Raw genomic sequence first — 20,188 nt, forward strand, 5'->3', positions numbered from 1 at the left:
CAATCAAATATTTATTTAACAGTCTATTTACGATACCACGAGAAAGGACAAAAACACACAATAAAATGAATGGTATGAACGAGCCTGTGTCCCGTAGAACAGATGGCATATTCGTAAAGAAAAAAGCAGACCTAAAACAACCCACAAAAATTCAGCAGGAACACTCAAACATGGTAAAGGAAATACTACCAACATGTCCACACATAATGATAAAAGCAAAAATTATTAGCACCTTTACAGCATCCCAAAACAAACAATGCATAAAACATGAGCCCGTGATTCAAATCACATTATAGCGGCACCCCAAACATACGGAAGATAAAAACAAGTTGTGCAAGCTGGTGTCCGTACCTAGTTGGTGTGTGCGGCCCGTGCCATATCTCAGAGTGTCTGGTTTCATATTTATGGTAGTTACGTGTGAGTTCTGAGAGATCCTAGAGCTAGTTAGTACAGTTCTACATTTCTATGTTGTATCGCTTAAACAGCGTGTCAGTGTATAGAGTTTTACTTCGCGCTGGGTTTTCGCTTTCGCTAAACAAATAAGTGCTCGCTTGTGGCACACTTGAGCGTGTGCCCTGCGGCAGGAGCTGATCGCCGCGCCACTAGGGGCCACGTGATCAACGCGGCAAACTATGGAAAGGAAAAATTTTCGGGGATCCTGGCATCTCCGGCATCGCTGGACAGACCTATCCGACTTCGACGGGCACTCCCTGGGACGCTAGAAATACTGGACTGTACCGCGCCTTTAGCGTCATTGCGTTTGAGCCGGCGAGCAATGTAGCGCACGCGACAAGACACTACAGGCCCTGTGTTCATTTAACTGCTCAGGCATAGAATGGAAGACGTTGAAGAAAAGGAAAGCTTATACAACTGAAGTATCAATCATTAATTAGCGGAATCGTTACACGTACCGATTGTACATTGAATTAATAAATAAAAGGAAACACATATAATGAATAAACTAAAGGACAAATGCATAATATTTAAGTAAACAAAAATCTAACACGATATTGGAAATAAGAATCAAAGGAGGGCGCCGATTTTGCAGCGATGCTTTTCGCTCGATTCTTTGCCACGCTTACCATCTACCATTCACGGCCGGTTGATGTAACTAGTAACGAAGGTGGAGCGTCACTGTGACTACTGACGAAACGCAAAAAAACTGGAAGGAAACGTGCTAGAAATAGGCTTCGTTACAAATAGGACATAGGCGTCAATATCCAGTTACACTGTCACTTCCGTTAAGAAACTCAATATTGCTTTCATAGCTTAGTTTTTTAGCTTGTGGATCATTCAGTGGTCCAAGCAAGAATACTGAAAATTTTTAAAGGTGACCGAGAACACATTTAAAAATCAGAAAAGTAGGTGCAAGCGTCCCATAAAGATATCCAGTCTGGTGGTGTTTCTTGTGTCGAGCACAAACTATGAACGTAAGCAGCAGATTGAAAAAGAAACGACTGAGTTGTTCTGTTTCGTTCATCAAGCCTACAGCAACATTGCAAATGTACAGAGAAAAGGAAATCGCTCAAATCTCGTAGGAGACACTTCGTTATTCTGCTCCCGAGATCAGTTGCTCGCAGTACAGGTTTTAACCAGAGAGTTGATTCGTCCTCAGGAAAAAAAATTAAAACGAGACATCGAGGATCAAAATACATGTAGCCTTTAACCCCTCTTCACCAGCGGCCTAAGTAATGATTTACCAAAAAAATCTGGATTTAAAAATTCTGTAAGAGACCAATTTCAAGGTCATTTAGAATGACTTACTGCATTCACGTAGGGCTGACAGATGGTTCGACGTTGTGCTACTGAACTATGAATACAAAAGAAATATGATCGTTTTGCAAAAAAAAAAGATAAAATGACACATACTACACCAACATTTTCTGAACCAAATATGTATAATAAGTGAAAAGTCGTGCATTTCATAAAAAAATGTTTACACTTTTTTTACACTTTTTTTTGCAGTTTCATTAAGCTGTGCGTTTTAACCGAATAAATATAGATCATTTCGAGAAGTGGAGTCAGAGAGTGGTATGGTTTCACCCTGCGTGTAAATAATTCGATTTACAAAGCACGCATTGCTATGCCACACAAGAAGGAAACTGGACACATTACAAGTAACAAGGGAGGATTTCTTTTTCTGAACCGTAATATTGTTTATTTAATGTCACATAATGATGTTACTCCTTCAAGCATTACAATATAATCTTCTGTTTTTGAAACTCACTCTTTAAATTACTAAGCTATATACTAACGCACCCCGCCTCACTAGAAACTGCGTTTTCATTTACAACCGCTGTGTTCTGTCGGATTCCCGGAATAGGTGAACCCAATTAGTTGAGGAAACAGCAGGCAACGAAAAATTAGATGCTACTACATATTCTTGTACAATTTCAACTTTGCAAAGACATTCACTTTTTCCCTCAAATTTAATCTTTCCCCATTCACTTAACCACCAGCTTCTTGGCCAATCCCCCGTAGTGGGCGCGCTCCATGATACCTATAGGGAACAAGCAAGCAAGCGACAAGGTGCCCTCAACCGTTGGAAACTGCTGCAGTCGCAGTGAATGAGCTAAGAGCCTCGGAAATTGTTGAAGCCTTCGATCTTTCTCCAGCAGCAACGGGACGATTACTAAGACCGTTCAGTCTTGTTCTCTAGTTAGTTCATTGAAATTCATAAAAAGTGCACTTGAGAATACGTTCAGCATCCTCCCGCAGAGCGACCGGGTTTTGGAAAACGCAATACGACAGAATGTATGTTACATACAACTCTGTACTCAACTACTGTCGGAATAGGTGAATCGGAGTGCGTGGCACGACCATCACACGTATGTACCGGCATTTGTATGTTTGGGACAAACCTATTCAGAAGGCTACCACTAGAATTTGTATCACAGGGAGTACTGTATGTATCAGATTTACATAACAGTTGGCGCTCTTTTGCTGCTGCTTTTGTGAATGGCGTCATCGCAACTGGTGCTGTAAGTTGCGCATCCAGGGCAAGCCCACCTGCCTCAACTTTCTCGGCGATGCCAACATGAGCAAGTTTTTTCTTATACAACATTCCTCCTGTGTTTATTTATATATCATAAATGTATTTTGCCATGCAGTGCATAACACTGTAAACACGCTGGAGCAGACGTTAAGTGTGCAAATACGATAACCAAGGGGGCTTTTGCATTACCTCGACCCTATTGCCTCAGTGCAGGGAAGAAAACCAGACGTGTGCCTGGTTAACGTCCCTGCCTTCCCTGTCTTCTCTTTCTCTCTCTCTCTCGACGGTCCTACGTGTATCAGGTAAGTCCACCGCCACCAAGGATGTGACGTGTCTAGCACATCAAGACGTGAAATCATCAATTGAAATGTTGGTTCGTTCGAAGTCGTTGAACCATCCGCATAAAAGTTCATATTTCCTGTACGGTGTTCCCGTAGATCGCAGAAACCTCGCATTTTGGCAGTTACGCTGCAGACCATATTTTCTGATCGAAGTCTACTATTTCTCAAACACAACTAAGCTTGTCTGTAATGCAGAAATTATTTTGCCGCATGCTTTTCTGAATATTTTCAACCAGGCGTTATTGATGGATGTGCTGATTGACGGCTAGAAGAATCTTTCCCCTTACTTAATTGAGGTAAAATCCTCAAATAGCAAACAGAGCGAGAAAGCTGGTGTCCGTAGCAGCGAAACGGCACCTCAACTCCCAATGGCTGCGACGCCATGTCACTAGCGGGCCTCCACAGAGCAGAGCGGGCAAAGCGGAACACCTGCTGCCGCGTTAGCACCAAGCGTTGCGTGAGGGGAGAGGGCATCGCTGGACGAGCCTCTCTCGCCTTCGCTGGGCTTAGGTGCTGCGCGAGCCTGCCGCCTTCATAGCCACTGCTGCTTTCTCGGTCTCTCGTCGTGCAGGACGTCGGGGGCATGCGGCGATGACGCTTCAGGCTTGACACCGCACGGCTGCTTGCTTACTCGGGCAGCACGTACCGCTATGGAGCCTGTAGAACCGACATCGTCGGTGGCCGCAAGTTCGGCAGCAGCTAAACGTGGTCGTTCACGCCATTACAACGCGGATGATGGAAGAGAGCGGAAGAACGCTGCAAAACGAGCGAAGTGGCAGAGGCACCTATCTGCGATTCTCTGTTCCCTCACGCCACACCTGGCACGCTATCGCCGCAGCAGGTATTCAGCAGCAGCGATACGCAGCAATACCTGCTGCGCTATTGCCGCGGCAGGTATCGCCGCAGCAGGCAGCAAGTCGTCACTGTGGTGCCCCTGCCGTCAGCCCTCCTGCTTATCCCCATATTCAGTTTCGTCATAGGCCAAAGAAAACCGCAGATTTTCCAAATACCACCACCCAGATACGAACTCATGGTCCTGCAGCAATCCGAAGTTTGAAGTTGGAAGCGGGAGCTTTTTTTTTTTTTTTTTTTAGGTGGTGGCGTGTCTCCTTGACACCCGGCTGTAGTCGCAGAAAGTGAATTCAGAGCAGGAAGAATAAGTAAACTTGCTGATTTAGCTTTTTCTTGTATGTGGTGGAAGAGTCGGCAACCGAGAATTGCTAAGTGGTTTTAAATGACATTGTTGAGGGAAGCTTGCGCGGCTCAGCAATAATATGCTGACATATTTGGCAATAGATATAGAACATGTTCTACCCTTCACTGGGTGTTGTGTGGTTTAATTTTATTTCGTGAACAAGTATGTCCTGTGACACCAATTGGGCGTCGCTAACGTCATGCTACCAGGTAAATATATTAAGTTTGACATACACTAGCAGAACTGGGTTTGTGAAGTACAATAACACCTGCGATATTAAGCATATACCTGTAAACGAACACTAAGCCTGCACTAACTCAAGACCAACTGAATCGCGGCTTTACGCAAGATCCCTTTCATAGCAGCAGTCATCGTCAGCGCCTCCGACATCAGTAAAAGAATTGTTTTCTTCGTGCAACCGTCACTTTTGCTCGCCATTGTCTTCATCATGCCACTGTTGTCAAAGGTGTAACGCCGCTGTCATTATATACCGAAATTCTCGTGCTAGTCATCGTGGTGGAGCTTGGAGGTTATCTGATTTCTGTACTTAATAAAGTATGCGCTTCAAGTGATGGCCAAAGTGTCTAAACCTGCAAGTTATTTGTCATGCCTTTTATAGGGAACCTTTTGTGACGCGCTCTACAAATTGGCCACGAACTGCCACTCCGCTACTTAAAACTGCATGTAAATGAGAGATTAACAACATCAGAGTTCGCACATTACATTATGTTGCGTTAATAAAAGCCTTAGCTAACCATATTCAAGAACATCTACTCCAGCTCGCGGCAAGCCACTGCTTTCGTTGACAACTTTTGCAGGACTTGTATGACGTCTAATGCCGAGCGCTCGCAAGCCAAGAACCTGGCCGTGCGTCAACAAGTAACGAGATGTGATCAGAATTCCACATATCCTCATCGTTCGACACGAAACGGCGACCTTCCCAAGGAGACGTCAGCGAGGAAAGTCGTTCGTTGCCTGTGCGCGTCCGATGAAATCCGCCGGGCAGTGTCGACCGTTTCTATTTTTTAACGCACCGCGCTGCTCTCGCATTCTTGGAGTGCAAGACAGCACTTAGCTATCACCCTTATTCCCCGCCTTCCTCTATCGCGCTCGCCATCGTGGACTATGGTATTGCCTATATGAGCATAGCACTTTCGGATGCGTTCAGTCGTCTTGCCGCAGGGCTCATGATAGCTTTCACACTGGCGACCAGCGTGTGATCCATGTTCTGACAAGCCTCAAGGACACGCGAAGATCCGGCTGTGTAAAGCCGTCTTGCGAGATGGTTACTTTAATTATCTTTATTCCTTTTTTTTTCGCCAGCTGTTTTCTACTCTCAGCAAACATTCCCGTAAAGCCACTGCGTTTCGCCCAACTTAATGATGCTAAATATAGTGTTTGATTTCACAGTTTCATCTCACGAGACGTCTAGGAGCTGACTGCATGACAAGTTATGAAGAAAATAGCAGCATTTTGGATAATCTCCCTGTCTAGTGTTGTTTATTTTAACGTTGTTAGTACTATTCGCGACTCCATGGAGTGAATGTTAATACGGATGGAACGCTAAAACTTACCTGTACTGTTTATTTGCAAAAACATAAAGAGTCCCAGAGAGCCACTGTTAAGCCCGAGCCTTCTACGCCCTTCATGATAGCCATTGTGTCGTTTTCGTAAGCGAAACTGAATGAAATTTTCTTCGGTAAAAGGTATCAGGCCATTAGTCTATTACTAAGCCAGACGCACTTCACGGCATGCTCTGTCATATTATTTTTTTAAAATACGTAAGCATTGCAGGGCTACTTGCTATGAAAGTCTTTCCATCGAACCGTGGGTCTGCAACGCGTCACGCGACGCGGTCCGTAGGCATACATAGGGCCCTATGGTGGTGTATGTGTGAATGCGTTATGACTATGAAAACTAATGTGTTCTATTATATATATATAGTCGTAGTTATCAAGGTTTGCTGTGCACTGATAAGCAGATGACGCTATTGACGATTGTGACAGTTGCGCAATGGCGTCAATAGACATAATTGTAGAAATACTATTTCAGATCTTCTGTCGCGGCAGAGTGTCACAAGAAATAATAAATGCGCTCGTTCAATTAGGAAATGTTTCTCACTTTTTGTTTCGATGTTTGTGCACAAACCAAATAATTCGCTTGATAAAACTTACAAAATGTAAAGCATTAGTACCTCATTTCAACCAGAAAAATGCATGCGCATTCATTCCGCAGTACAGTCCTGTTACACTGCATTCACTACGCTGTTTTTTATCCGAAAGCACATACATCAACGCTATTTTCTTTACATACAGTCATTTCTCTCATAACAATGCTTTGATTTAGTTATCGCTCTTTATCTTCAACGTATACAGACAATACTTCCGCCTCAGTGATGGGAGATACGGAATTGCAGCTTCTTCAACGTTGTAGACATACGAAGTCCTCGCTCCGTTTCTAATCCCTACGTGATGAAAGGGAATACGGTGTTGAATGGCATAAATGTTCAGGAAAAGAAATTACTTGAGAGAGAACATCCGTCCACTTCCGGAATACTAATTTCGCCGTGCAGCTATTTCGCGGATTGTGTAAGCAGTTTTTCTACTGCGCAATATTTATCGCTCCCTAGCATGTTAACACATTTTATGAATGAATTTAGGCATTCTCTTAGTGCGCCGTGCCACCGCAAGAAGACCGGCAGCAGTATCAGAGGCAAAAAAAAAAATTGTTTATGCATAAAAATGCGAAACCACATGTGCAGAACTTGTAAAAAGAAATGCACCTTTTCTGATACTCTCGCGCATAGCTGTGTGCTTGCGCAATACAGAAGATTTAGTACGTAAGCCGAAGGGCACAAATCTCAATTCCATTAGCCGGTAATTCGCACACCCAATTATTTATGTACTAACACGTCCGCATAGCAACCTGCATATCAGAGAGAATAAATATTTCAAACTCTAAAAATTACTTCAGTGCCAGTAGACTTGTCAACATTAACATTAAGCCATTCTTTCTTCAAACCGTTTAATTCAATGCTATGCAAAGAGACACATGATGCGTGTAGCCTTAATTTATTTCGAACTAGGTGTTAGCAACAGCTCTCGGTATTATCCTATTGCAGAAACGTTATGTCATTTCGCTGCGCGGTAATGAGCCTGTAACTGTCAGTGTTTTACACCGCGCTGGGCAGCATAGCGAACGCGTGCCTGCGCGCCAAGATGAAAAGGCGCAGAGCCGCCCAACATGTCTATCGCGTGACTCCCACTACCATGGATTACAATGAGTCAGTGATAGGCTCAATTTACTCGACGACAGACCGACCGAGCTATCGGAAGGCAAAGAGAATGTCCCGTTGATAAGTAATTAGCGCGACTGAAAACGCGTGTTTCACGTAATAATATTATTCATATATTTACATGAATATATATTATTCATATATGTATTCATGTATTAATAATATTCATGTATCTGTTGTTGTCTGATTAAGTAATTCCGTAGAAAACAAACGCAGTCACCACCACATCTGCAGACTCTTATAATCCACGGCTATATGAGTCATATATGCCATGCTTAAGGCGTTCCGCCGCTGACCTCGAGGTCCACGGCTCGATTCCGCCTCGCCGGCCGCCTTTCGATGTGGGCGAAATGCAAAATAGTTGCTCGTGTACTTATATTCAGGTTCCAGTTAAAGAATACGAGGTGGCCGAAATATATCTGGAGACCTCCATAAGGGTGTGCTTCATAACCTGAGAGCAGTATTTTCGCCTGAAACGCTAGCGAGTATTTAACTATTTTCATATAAAACGATTCCTGATGTACGCGAGGCTCTGCTTTTAGTAGTTGAAGAGAACATCGACCCTAACAAAGTATCGCGAAAGGGCCAAAGCAATTTGTCGCTTTGAAGGTGTTTGTGCTTTCACTCGCCCATACCAAGCAGCAACTCCGCACGCGCATTATTTCAGCTGCGCGTTCCGCTTCTTTGTTATTGGTTATCGTCGTGACAATGAAGAAAGCAATAGAATCTGCACATCTGCCCACTGCTTGGTTTCAATGACATTCTGCACACGTGAGCCTAGCCTTGCGATGAGGTAACCTCGCTAGAGGAGCGTGGAACTGCTTCAGTGCCACAAACTCGCGTGAATTTCGCTCACTCTTTCCTCAGACACCACTAAACGTGCAAGTAGAAAAGGTTACTGTGTTTATTGTTGCCTTGAATTCACGTGGTGTTTTGCACAAAGCTTGTAGCCTGTATCACTTACGCCTTCCCCCATCGGGATTTCCAATGTACGCTTCTCATTAAGGTGTTTCCGGAGGGAGACATTGATTATTCCAAATCGATTTTCTTCTGCGAACTGCACCATCCTGTACGTGTAAAACGTCTGGTATTCACCAGTTCTACAGCGTTAGTTTTATTCAACATCACCTTAAAGTGACCAATCACTACAGAATATCGAGTTCTGAGGATTCTAATTGTTTGTTCAGAGTCCTGATCCATCGTTATTGCTTGATCATTGTCACTATAGATGTCCATGCATAATAATGGGCTATAGCATATATAGCATCTATTGGTTATCACCCCCAATTTACTGATATCATTGACACGGAAGCTTACGTCAAAGGCTGTTTGACAATACAACGCTACGGATCTGATATTTGAATGAAATCGGAGAAACGAGAGAAAGCAAAGAAGCACGTCACTCGAGAAAAACTGGAAATTAAAAGGCTTAGCTCCGCTCGACAAAAAAAAGAGGCTCTGTGAAATAAATACAAATTATGGGTAGACGATATCCTAGTTCTGGTTCACTCTCGTGCAATATCATTTCAATAAAAAAATCTCTAATGTATACACCAAACAACAGGACGCCCTTGTTTACTCACGAAGCCAATGTAGAAATTTACACCAGGGCACCAAAATTACGCAAAAATCTTTACGCTATACGGACACCATCGTTATCGCGTTTACAGCTTGAAATGCTTGTAGGTAAGCGTTGTTTTCGATTAAGTTTTTATAAAACCACCTTTACACAACATGTGAGTTACGCGAACAAAAAAAAAACGCAGTCATCTCTTCTACTTGCACGACAAAATGTGTTTCAACACATCATTTGGGCACATGCACTCCCGAGTACACTGGCCAGCATGAGCAATTTGCGCTACCAAAACAGCATAACTTTTCCTTGTTTGCATAAATTTGCAAAATAACGGGGAAAATTGAGTTAGCATCCGTAAAGAATCCAGCAATTTGGATTTGCGATAACATCATTGCACTATTGTTCACGCTCCATGCGGTCTGATCAGAATATGGGAGCATAGTTTACGGCACATAATATGTCGTTTCTTCGAAGCCAAACTTATGTTATTGGTTTGACCCGATTCCGGCCTTCTACCAAATGTGTAACAATCACATAAAGCATAATCATTAACTGAACATTTAACAGGCTTCAGGCGGATTTTCGTCACCACCATTTAGCTTAGGATCCAAGTTGAGGCAGTGGAAGCCATAAATCAGCCACACTAAGTCGCAAACTCCAAAAGATCGTATAATTTTTGGTTCATGATTACGATGTACAATTTTGTGTTAGCCGCTACTTCAGCCAACCCACAATTTGGTGTATTTCTTAAACTGTTAGTGACGTACAAAAGACATACTCAATTTTATCACCTGTTTACCACAAGAAGGGTTTCTATCGAGTTCTCCAAATGCTTTGAGCATGATCGGTCATCCATCCCCTCAATCCGACGCCATAGAAGTACGTGCGCCCGCGTACAAATGAATCTCGTGTAAGAGTGCTGGAAACTCTCGCTGTCGCAAAATTCTTATGCAGGTCTCGTTCTCCGAATACAGCGTTTAATTCAAGACGCTGCATCGCAGCCATCTAGAAACCTTCTGCGCATAATCATTTTTCTATCTCTTCTACAGTATCGCACACTAGCGACTTATTTTTATTCCTTTCAATTGATCTCTTACAGCGCATGAAACATGGTCGACCGCATATAGCCGTTGACAACTGTCACAAAGCTTCCTGATTCTTCACTACAGAGCGATTGAATGGTACAGATAGCCTCAAATTTTTTTTCATCATTTACTTTTTACAACTTCACACAGGCGTCCTCGTCAAGAATAAGGCCTGATGTTGGATTACTACTCGTCCGCCATGTACCCTAAGACCATGCTCCTGATTAAATTCCTTTGCAGAGATGGGTGGAATAACAAAACGATTGCACACTTGCTTTCTTCTTTTTTTCCTTGTGCTGCCATTTCTTGTATCGTTTCTCAAGAAAGGGCGTCAAGAAAGGAGGAGTTTTCGTATAAAAGGGCGCATGAACAGCACTCATTCAGCAGTTGGCCCAACAGCAGCTCTAAAGTCACCATGGTAAGAATTTCTGTTACCGAAATGCGTTACTAACCGAGCAAAACTTACGATGATCACATCAGAAAATTATTACTGCTGGCGTATTTTGGCGGATCGCTCTTTAGCCACACCTTATATGCGCGAATATAGCTGCTTATTCAATGCTTCAAGAGCTAACCGTCCTTAAAAATTAATGATAACGCAAACACATCGCTAGTTGCTAAGATAGAACGACATGCAGCAAGTGTGTTAAAGAGCTAAAGTTGTTCAACGCAAAGCTCGCGCTCCTGTGCTGGGCGTCTGCGAATTCGGAAACACAGCTTGCGAGAAACATCACTGCTAAATAATTAGCCTGTCTTGGTTATAGTTCTACTTCTAGAATAGCTTTAGACAACAAACCAAAGTTCGTCTTTCAATAAGGTAAAAAATCACATTATCCATAGAAGAATGAGTGCCTATGAAACCTGTACTAGGTAGAGCTATGAAATGATAAGTAAACCACATATAAAAGCGCACTCACAAAAAGTACACATCACTCTCCAGATCCGTGCCTGCGTCCTCTTGGCTCTTGCCACCAGCGCTCTCGCTGGCTACACCGGCTACGGCTTTGGCCACGGCTATGGTCTCGGCTACGGCTATGGTGGTCTTGCACACGGCTATGGTCTCGGCTATGGCTATGGTGGTCTTGGATACGGCTATGGTCTCGGCTACGCCGGCTACGCTCCAGCTGTGCACACTGTCGCTCACGCTGCTCCTGCCGTAGCCACCGTCGCCCACGCTCCAGTCGCCACTTACGCTGCTGCTCGAGTTGTTGCCGCTGCTCCAGCCGTGACCAGGGTTGCTACCACCTACCGCGCACCAGTCGCCACTTACGCCGCTGCTCCAGCTGTTGCCACCTATGCTGCTGCTCCGTATGCCGCCTACCACGCCGCCCCAGCTGTTGCCACATACGCTGCTGCTCCAGCCGTGACCAAGGTTGCTACCACCTACCACGCCCCAGCTGTCGCCACTGTTGCTCACGCTCCAGTCGCCACCTACGCTGCTGCACCAGCTGTCGCAACTTACGCTGCCGCTCCAGCCGTCGCCACCTACGCTGCTGCCCCAGCAGTTGCCACCACCGCCATCCACCACGCCCCAGCTGTGGCCACTGTTGCCCACGCTGGCCCCGCTGTGGCAGCCTACCACGCCGCTCCAGTCTACAACTACGGTGTCGGAACCCTTGGTTACGGCGTCGGCCACTACGGCTACGGTCATGGTCTTCTCGGCTACGGCCTGAACTACGGCTATGGTCTTGGCTCTCCCTACCACTACGGTGCCCTTCTCCGCAAGAAGAAGTGTGAGTAGATCTTTCAGTCCATTTGCGTTTATATATATAGAACAATATTGTTCATTGTCGTTTATTTTACTGCGGCAGTAGAGCCTGCATTTTATACAGATGGTAATTTTGCATATGCGACGCTGAATGAAGACGCTTAATTGTCCATCGGCGGCAGAGCATCTTGCATGGAGTAGAAAAAGAAAATACAAAGAAAGTCATGTTATATAACAAGAATTTTTTTCTGGTTTATGCCAAGGCGGTTTCTAACAGTACTTTCCTTTATTTTTGTTTTCGCAGAAACCTTCCAACTGTGACGTATTGAAGAAAGAGAGAAGCTATATGCATAGACCTCGACATTCCGACATCTTCCATAATGGACGCAATGGAGAAATAAAAGTGGTCGTCAAAAAAGCGCCATCTCGTTGCCATTCTGTCGTTTTATGTTACGCTATGCGAGCTGCAGTGCTTGTCAGTTTGCAAGTCGCTGTTTCGCGACGTGTCCTTTATTCTTAATGATTAGCGTTATGTCATATAAGGTGATTGTGTAGTAGAGAGAGAGAGTGAGATAGCAAAGAGAGGAAAGGCTGGGAGGTCAACCAGTGGAGCGTATGGTTTGCTACTCTACACTGGGTGTGAGAAAAATGGGAATGAAAAGAAGAAAAGAATGAGGAAGTGATGACTCTGTGTGCATTGAAGCACCGCGACGCCATAGTAGAGTTCCATAGCTGTTGAACTGCGTTGATGACATCTGGGACGGCCAAAGAATCAGTACTCGTTGCGTGAATAGGAAGTGCCTTACTCGAGACTTGCCAAGCACTGGATTAAAAGCATCCAGCACTTGCACTGCACTTTGTGCTGACCGAGTATGCAACATGCTGAAAAGAACATGAAGGGTATTTATGAGGGATGGAAGCATCCCAGTCACTTTACGGTCTTCATCGGACATTTCATAGGGAGTGGGCGCGGTGGACTCCACCTCTGTATGCTCTGTCCATTGATCTGACTGTGGCTCCGGCTGTGGCTCGGACTGTGGCATCGGCTGTGGCATCGACTGTGACATCGGCTGTGGCATGGGTCGTGGCTTCGACTGCGGCTTCGGCTGTGGCACCAGCTGTGGCTTCAACTATGGCTTCAGCTGTGCCGTCTGTGGTGACTGCGGTGATTGCTTCGGCTGTGGCTTCAGCTGTGGCGGGGGCTATCGCTTTGGTAGCGCGCGCGAAGCTTCAGTGTCTTGCCCATATCCACCTATTTTTCTGGATTTCAACTCAGATGTCCTCAACTCGAGTTTGTTTCCTCACCCAATCTATTCTTTTCTTATACCTTAACGTTACACCCATTATTCTTCCTTCCATAGCTCATTCCGTCGTCCTCCATTTAAATAGAACCCTTTTCGTAAGCCTCCCGGTTTCTGCCGCGTAGGTTAGTACAGGTAAGACACAGCTGTTATATACTTTCCTCTTGAGGGATAATAGCAACCTCCTGTTCATGATCTGAGAATGCCTGCCAAACACACCCCAGCCCATTCTCATTCTTCTCATCATTTCAGTCTCATGATACGGATCTGCGGTCACTACTGTTGGGTTTGGAGGCGATCCCACCGCTGCCACCAGTTTGTTGCGTACTCCAGGGTAGCGTACCGTACTGCTGCCGAGAAGTAGCGGCGCCTGCCTATCGAAGCTCGACCGACATTACTTATTGGGTAGCGTGGCGTTGTCGGCGGGCTGCAGGCATCCGGTAGATCATGGCGACCAAGCAGGGGCGAGACGATTTGCTAGTGCGAAACTTGCACGGTTTATTCAAAGGTAGTTGAAGGAAAATAAGAAAAGCATGAAGTATGAAGTATGAAGTATGAAGTATATCAAAAGTACATTTCGGAGCCCCTTAAATAGGCTCTTTACAAGTGTGGGCGAGATCTTGCTTCCGTCGAGGACACGTGACAGACACAGAGAGAGGGCCCCTCCCCCTGTATTACCGAGCACGGGTAGGCGAAGTCGATCCTTTTTTCGACGAATCCGGGGAGAAGGTCGGGTGAATCACCTGTCGCCCGTGGGCTCCGGCGTAGTCGAAGGTAGGGTGAATGACCTGTCGCAACGTCGTGTCAGACGCCAACCCGAACACTACCTGCCCTAAGTAGATGTATTGCCTTACCACTTCCAGTGCCTCGCTACCTATCGCAAACTGCTGTTCGCTTCCGAGACTGTTAAACATTACTTTAGTGTCCTGCAGAGTATTATTTAGACCCACCCTTCTGCATTGCATTTCCAGGTCAGTGAGCATGCAGTGCAATCGGTCCCCTGAGTTACTAAGCAAGACCCATTATTATCAGCGAATCGCAAGTTACGAAGTTATTCTCAATTAACTCTTATACCCCAATTCTTCCCAATCGAGGTCTCTGCATAGCTCCTGTAAACACGCTGTGAATAGCATTGGACATATCGTATCTCCCTGCCTGACGTCCTTCTTTATTAGGATATATTGCTTTCTTTATGGAGGACTACGGTAGCTGTGAATCTGCTATAGATATCTTTCAGTATCGTTACATACGGCTCGTGTACACCCTGATTCCGTGGGGCCTGCATGAATACTGAGGTTTCGAGTGAATCAAACGCTTTCTCGTAATCCATGAAAGCTATACATAAGGGCACGTTATATTGCGCACATTTCTCCATCACCTTTGCCTAGACCTTTAGTTTTGCCTAGACCTCCATCAAATCCTGCCTAGACCTTTCGTTGACGGAAGTCTGACGTACGAGCTCAAATTTGTACCTGTTAATAAATTTCGCGACAACCACCCTCTCGTTAATCCTATTGAATTCCTGTATCTTACCAGCTACATTCTTTTTGATCAGGAGTATGGCTCCTAGTTCTCGTCTCTCCGCTAAGCCCCGGTAGCACAATACGTGCCCACTTTTTAGCACTGTATATGCTTCTTTCGTCCTCCTAAACTCAATAAACTCAATAAACTCAATTCTCCACCGGGAAATACAAAAAAAACCGTGTGTTGAGAAAATTGCACAAACAGGCCTGGAGTGCGGCCTGATCCCGGTGACCAGAACCGGTAACGCACTCTCTCACCAGAGCAGGATTGGCCACCCTGGTGCAGTACTTGGCCACAACCTCCTATATGAATACAACAATCAAACCCCGGCCCTCAGTCCCCAGCAGCCGCGAAGCAACTGACCACGGCGGCGGTCAGATCTGTAACGCTGCAGAGGGTGCTAAGAATACCTGGCTCCGGACAGGCCGCTATTGGAATCTGAACCTGGCAACGTTTAACGTTAGAATGCTATCTAGTGAGGCGAGTCTAGCAGTGTTATTGGAGGAATTAGAGGGTAGTAAATGGGATATAATAGGGCTCAGTGAGGTTAGGAGGACAAAAGAACCATATACAGTGCTAAAAAGCGGGCATGTACTGTGTTACCGGGGCTTAGCGGAGAGACGAGAACTAGGAGTCGGATTCCTGATTAATAAGGAAATAGCTGGTAACATACAGGAATTCTATAGCATTAACGAGAAGGTGGCAGGTCTTGTTGTGAAACTTAATAAGAGGTACAAATTGAAGGTGGTACAAGTCTATGCCCCTACATGCAGTCATGATGACCAGGAAGTCGAAAGCTTTTATGAAGACGTGGAATCGGCGATGGGTAAAGTCAAAACAAAATACACTATACTGATGGGCGACTTCAATGCCAGGGTAGGCAAGAAGCTGGCTGGAGACAAGTCAGTGGGGGAATATGGCATAGGCTCTAGGAATAGCAGAGGAGAATTATTAGTAGAGTTTGCAGAACAGAATAATATGCGGATAATGAACACCTTTTTCCGCAAGCGGGTTAGTCGAAAGTGGACGTGGAGGAGCCCGAATGGTGAGACTAGAAATGAAATCGACTTCATACTCTGCGCGAACCCTGGCATCATACAAGATGGAGACGTACTCGGCAAGGTACGCTGCAGTGACCATAGGATGGTAAGAACTCGAATTAGCCTAGACTTGAGGAGGGAACGGAAGAAACTGGTACACAAGAAGCCAATCAATGAGTTAGCGGTAAGAGGGAAACTAGAGGAATTCCGGATGAAGCTACAGAACAGGTATTCAGATTTAACTCAGGAAGAGGACCTTAGTGTTGAAGCAATGAACGACAATCTTCTGGGCATCATTAAGGAGTGTGCAATGGAAGTCGGTGGTAACTCCGTTAGGCAGGATACCAGCAAACTATCCCAGGAGACGAAAGATCTGATCAAGAAACGCCAATGTATGAAAGCCTCTAACCCTACAGCTAGAATAGAACTGGCAGAACTTTCTAAGTTAATCAACAAGCGTAAGACAGTGGACATCAGGAACTATAATATGGATAGAATTGAACAGGCTCTCAGGAACGGAGGAAGCCTAAAAACAGTGAAGAAGAAACTAGGAATAGGCAAGAATCAGATGTGTGCGTTAAGAGACAAAGCCGGCAATATCGTTACTAATATGGATGAGATAGTTCAAGTGGCTGAGGAGTTCTATAGAGATTTATACAGTACCAGTGGCACCCACGACGATAGGGGAAGAGAGAATAGCCTAGAGGAATTCGAAATCCCACAGGTAACGCCAGAAGAAGACAGCCTTAGGAGCTATGCAAAGGGGGAAGGCAGCTGGGGAGGATCAGGTAACAGCAAATTTGTTGAAGGATGGTGGTCAGATTGTTCTAGAGAAACTGGGCACCCTGTATACGCAATGCCTCATAACCTCGAGCGTACCGGAATCTTGGAAGAACGCTAACATAATCCTAATCCATAAGAAAGGGGACGCCAAAGACTTGAAAAATTATAGACCGATCAGCTTACTGTCCGTTGCCTACAAAGTATTTACTAAGGTAATCGCAAATAGAATCAGGAACACCTTAGACTTCTGTCAACCAAAGGACCAGGCAGGATTCCGTAAAGGCTACTCAACAATAGACCATATTCACACTATCAATCAAGTGATAGAGAAATGTGCAGAATATAACCAACCGTTATATATAGATTTCATTGATTACGAGAAAGCGTTTGATTCAGTCGAAACCTTAGCAGTCATGGAGGCATTACGGAATCAGGGTGTAGATGAGCCATATGTAAAGATACTGGAAGATATCTATAGCGGCTCCACAGCCACCGTAGTACTCCACAAAGAAAGCAACAAAATCCCTATAAAGAAAGGCGTCAGACAGGGAGATACGATATCTCCAATGCTATTCACAGCATGTTTACAGGAGGTATTCAGAGGCCTGGAGTGGGAAGAATTGGGGATAAAAGTTGATGGAGAATACCTTAGCAACTTGCGATTCGCTGATGATATTGCCTTGCTTAGTAACTCAGGAGACCAATTGCAATGCATGCTCACTGACCTGGAGAGGCAAAGCAGAAGGGTGGGTCTGAAAATTAATCTGCAGAAAACTAAAGTAATGTTTAACAGGCTCGGAAGAGAACAGCAGTTTACGATAGGTAGCGAAGCACTGGAAGGGGTAAGGGACTACATCTACTTAGGGCAGGTAGTGACCACGGATCCGGATCATGAGACTGAAATAACCAGAAGAATAAGAATGGGCTGGGGTGCGTTTGGCAGGCATTCTCAAATCATGAACAGCAGGTTGCCACTATCCCTCAAAAGGAAAGTGTATAACAGCTGTGTGTTACCAGTACTCACATATTTGGCAGAAACCTGGAGACTTACGAAAAGGGTTCTGCTGAAATTGAGGACGACGCAACGAGCTATGGAAAGAAGAATGATGGGTGTGACGTTAACGGATAAGAAAAGAGCAGATTGGGTGAGGCAACAAACGCGGGTAAACGACATCTTAGTTGAAATCAAGAAAAAGAAATGGGCATGGGCCGGACATGTAATGAGGAGGGACCGATGGTCACTAAGGGTTACGGACTGGATTCCAAGGGAAGGGATGCGTAGCAGGGGGCGGCAGAAAGTTAGGTGGGCGGATGACATTAAGACGTTTGCAGGGACAAGATGGCCACAATTAGTACATGACCGGGGTAGTTGGAGAAGTATGGGAGAGGCCTTTGCCCTGCAGTGGGCGTAACTAGGCTGATGATGATGCTTCTTTCGTCCTCCTAAACTCAATGAGACCTATTATGTCCCATTTAGTGTCCTCTAATACCACTGTTAGACTCGCCGCACTAGCTGACGTTCTATCATTAAACCCTGCCAGGTTCAGATTACAATCGCGGCCTGTCCGGACCAATGTATTCTTAGCACCCTCTTCTGCGTCACAGGTCTGACCGCCGCCGTGGTCAATTGCTTCGCAGCTGCTGACGTGTGAAGACCGGAGTTTGATTGTAGTATTCATATAGGCGGTTGTGGTCAAGTACTGCAGCAAGGTGGCCAATCCTGTTCCTGTCAGGGTGTGCGTTACCGGTTCTGGACACCGGGATCAGGCCGCACTCCAGGCCTGTTTGTGCAATTTTATCAACAAGCGGATTCTTTTAATCCAGTGGAAAATTGCGCGACACCGGGATTCGAACCACGGTCTTCTTGCATGCGAGGCGGATGTTCTACCTCTACGCCACCGCTGCACCTTTTAATAAACGAATAGCCTGCTGGGAGGCATGCGTTTATTACGGTGCATAATATTGACGTACGTGTTGTCGCTTTTTTGAGTATTTAATATAAAAAGCGGTCACCGTCACATCTGTAGAGTTACTACATATGACTGCATAAGTCGCACGTGCCGTAGTAGTCTGAGTGTTTAAGGCGTTGCGCTACTGAGCTCGAGGTCCAGGGTTCGATTCTTGACATGGCGCACGAATTTTTACAAGTACGAAAAGCCAATGCGCCGTTTATTTAGATTTATGTGCCGCTTAATGTTTCCAAGGTGGCCGAAATTTATCCGGAATCCTCAATTAAGGATATCCCGTAACCATATCGTGGTAATGGTACCTTAGATCCAACGGAATATTTACACATTCTATATAAGTAAGTTCTAGATCTATGCGCGGTCGTACTCCTAGAGTTGAAGAAAGAATACTCTCCGAGAACGTCCCACGAAATAGCCAAAGGAAATTTGCGCTTTAGTATTCCTTGTCTGATAAATTTCCCGCCCAAATCAAGCAGTAACTCTACGCGGAAATCGCCGACTTGTTTCGCTTTATTGTTGTTGTTTATTCCTGTGAATTTAAAGAAAACAATGCACGGTGCACTTGTACCCACTGCTAGCTTTCAATGACAAGATTCTGTGCACGTCAACCTAGCCTTGGGGTGAAATAAGTTCACTGGAGAAGCGTTCACTGGCTTCAGTGCCACAAACTCGCGGGCATTTAGCCAAAGCGATCTCATTCGCTCTTTGCGTAGAAACCTTGCTTTGCGGCTTTGATTATGTGAAGGAATTGTCCTTTTTATGCACTTTTTATTTACCATTCGTTTACGCCGAACATAGATTTCGCTTCCTACTGGTGTTTGTGCGTTAGTGAGGCGCTTCGACACTATTATCACTGGCCTATTACAGTGGTCAGATCATTTCTTTAAAAAGTACAATTAGGTGCTTGACTGAGTAGATTAAAAAAGTATTCAGTGAAGAGAACCCTCAACTGAATAAGCGATTTACAAATGTGCATGTAATATCAAATAAGGTGCAGCTCTTATATATACCAGAAGATCCGGGAAAACTATGAGTAAGGAAAATAAACCCCTCAGAGTTATCATACATAGAAAAGCAAGAGGCCGACCCCGTTTTCTTACTTGTAATTGCAATACGTTTATATATAGTCCCAAACTAAGCTACATAACTTATGCGGCCGGATACAATTGCCGAATAAGATCGCAGCCGTTGGAGAACCTTGCTGCAGACAATGCCGTAGGTGACCTCGTATTGTACATTTCCTCTTTCTCTCTCACACTCTAGTAACTTCCATGATCAAATTACTTTGCATACTCTACAATCTTTGTGTCCTGAGCGGAGGGTGCTTTGGTCTCCAGTGAGACAATGAATTAAAGTACGAAATGTTGGCCGGACCACT

At 45.0% G+C, this 20,188-nt stretch overlaps 1 pseudogene; it reads left to right on the forward strand.

The window, feature by feature from the left end:
* Window positions 1-10,846: 10,846 nt before the first annotated feature.
* Window positions 10,847-20,188, forward strand: part of LOC142574638 (uncharacterized) — a 66,452-nt pseudogene continuing 57,110 nt past the window's right edge.

Source organism: Dermacentor variabilis, chromosome 3 (genome assembly GCF_050947875.1).
Source record: "Dermacentor variabilis isolate Ectoservices chromosome 3, ASM5094787v1, whole genome shotgun sequence".
Taxonomy (NCBI): Eukaryota; Metazoa; Arthropoda; class Arachnida; order Ixodida; family Ixodidae; genus Dermacentor; species Dermacentor variabilis.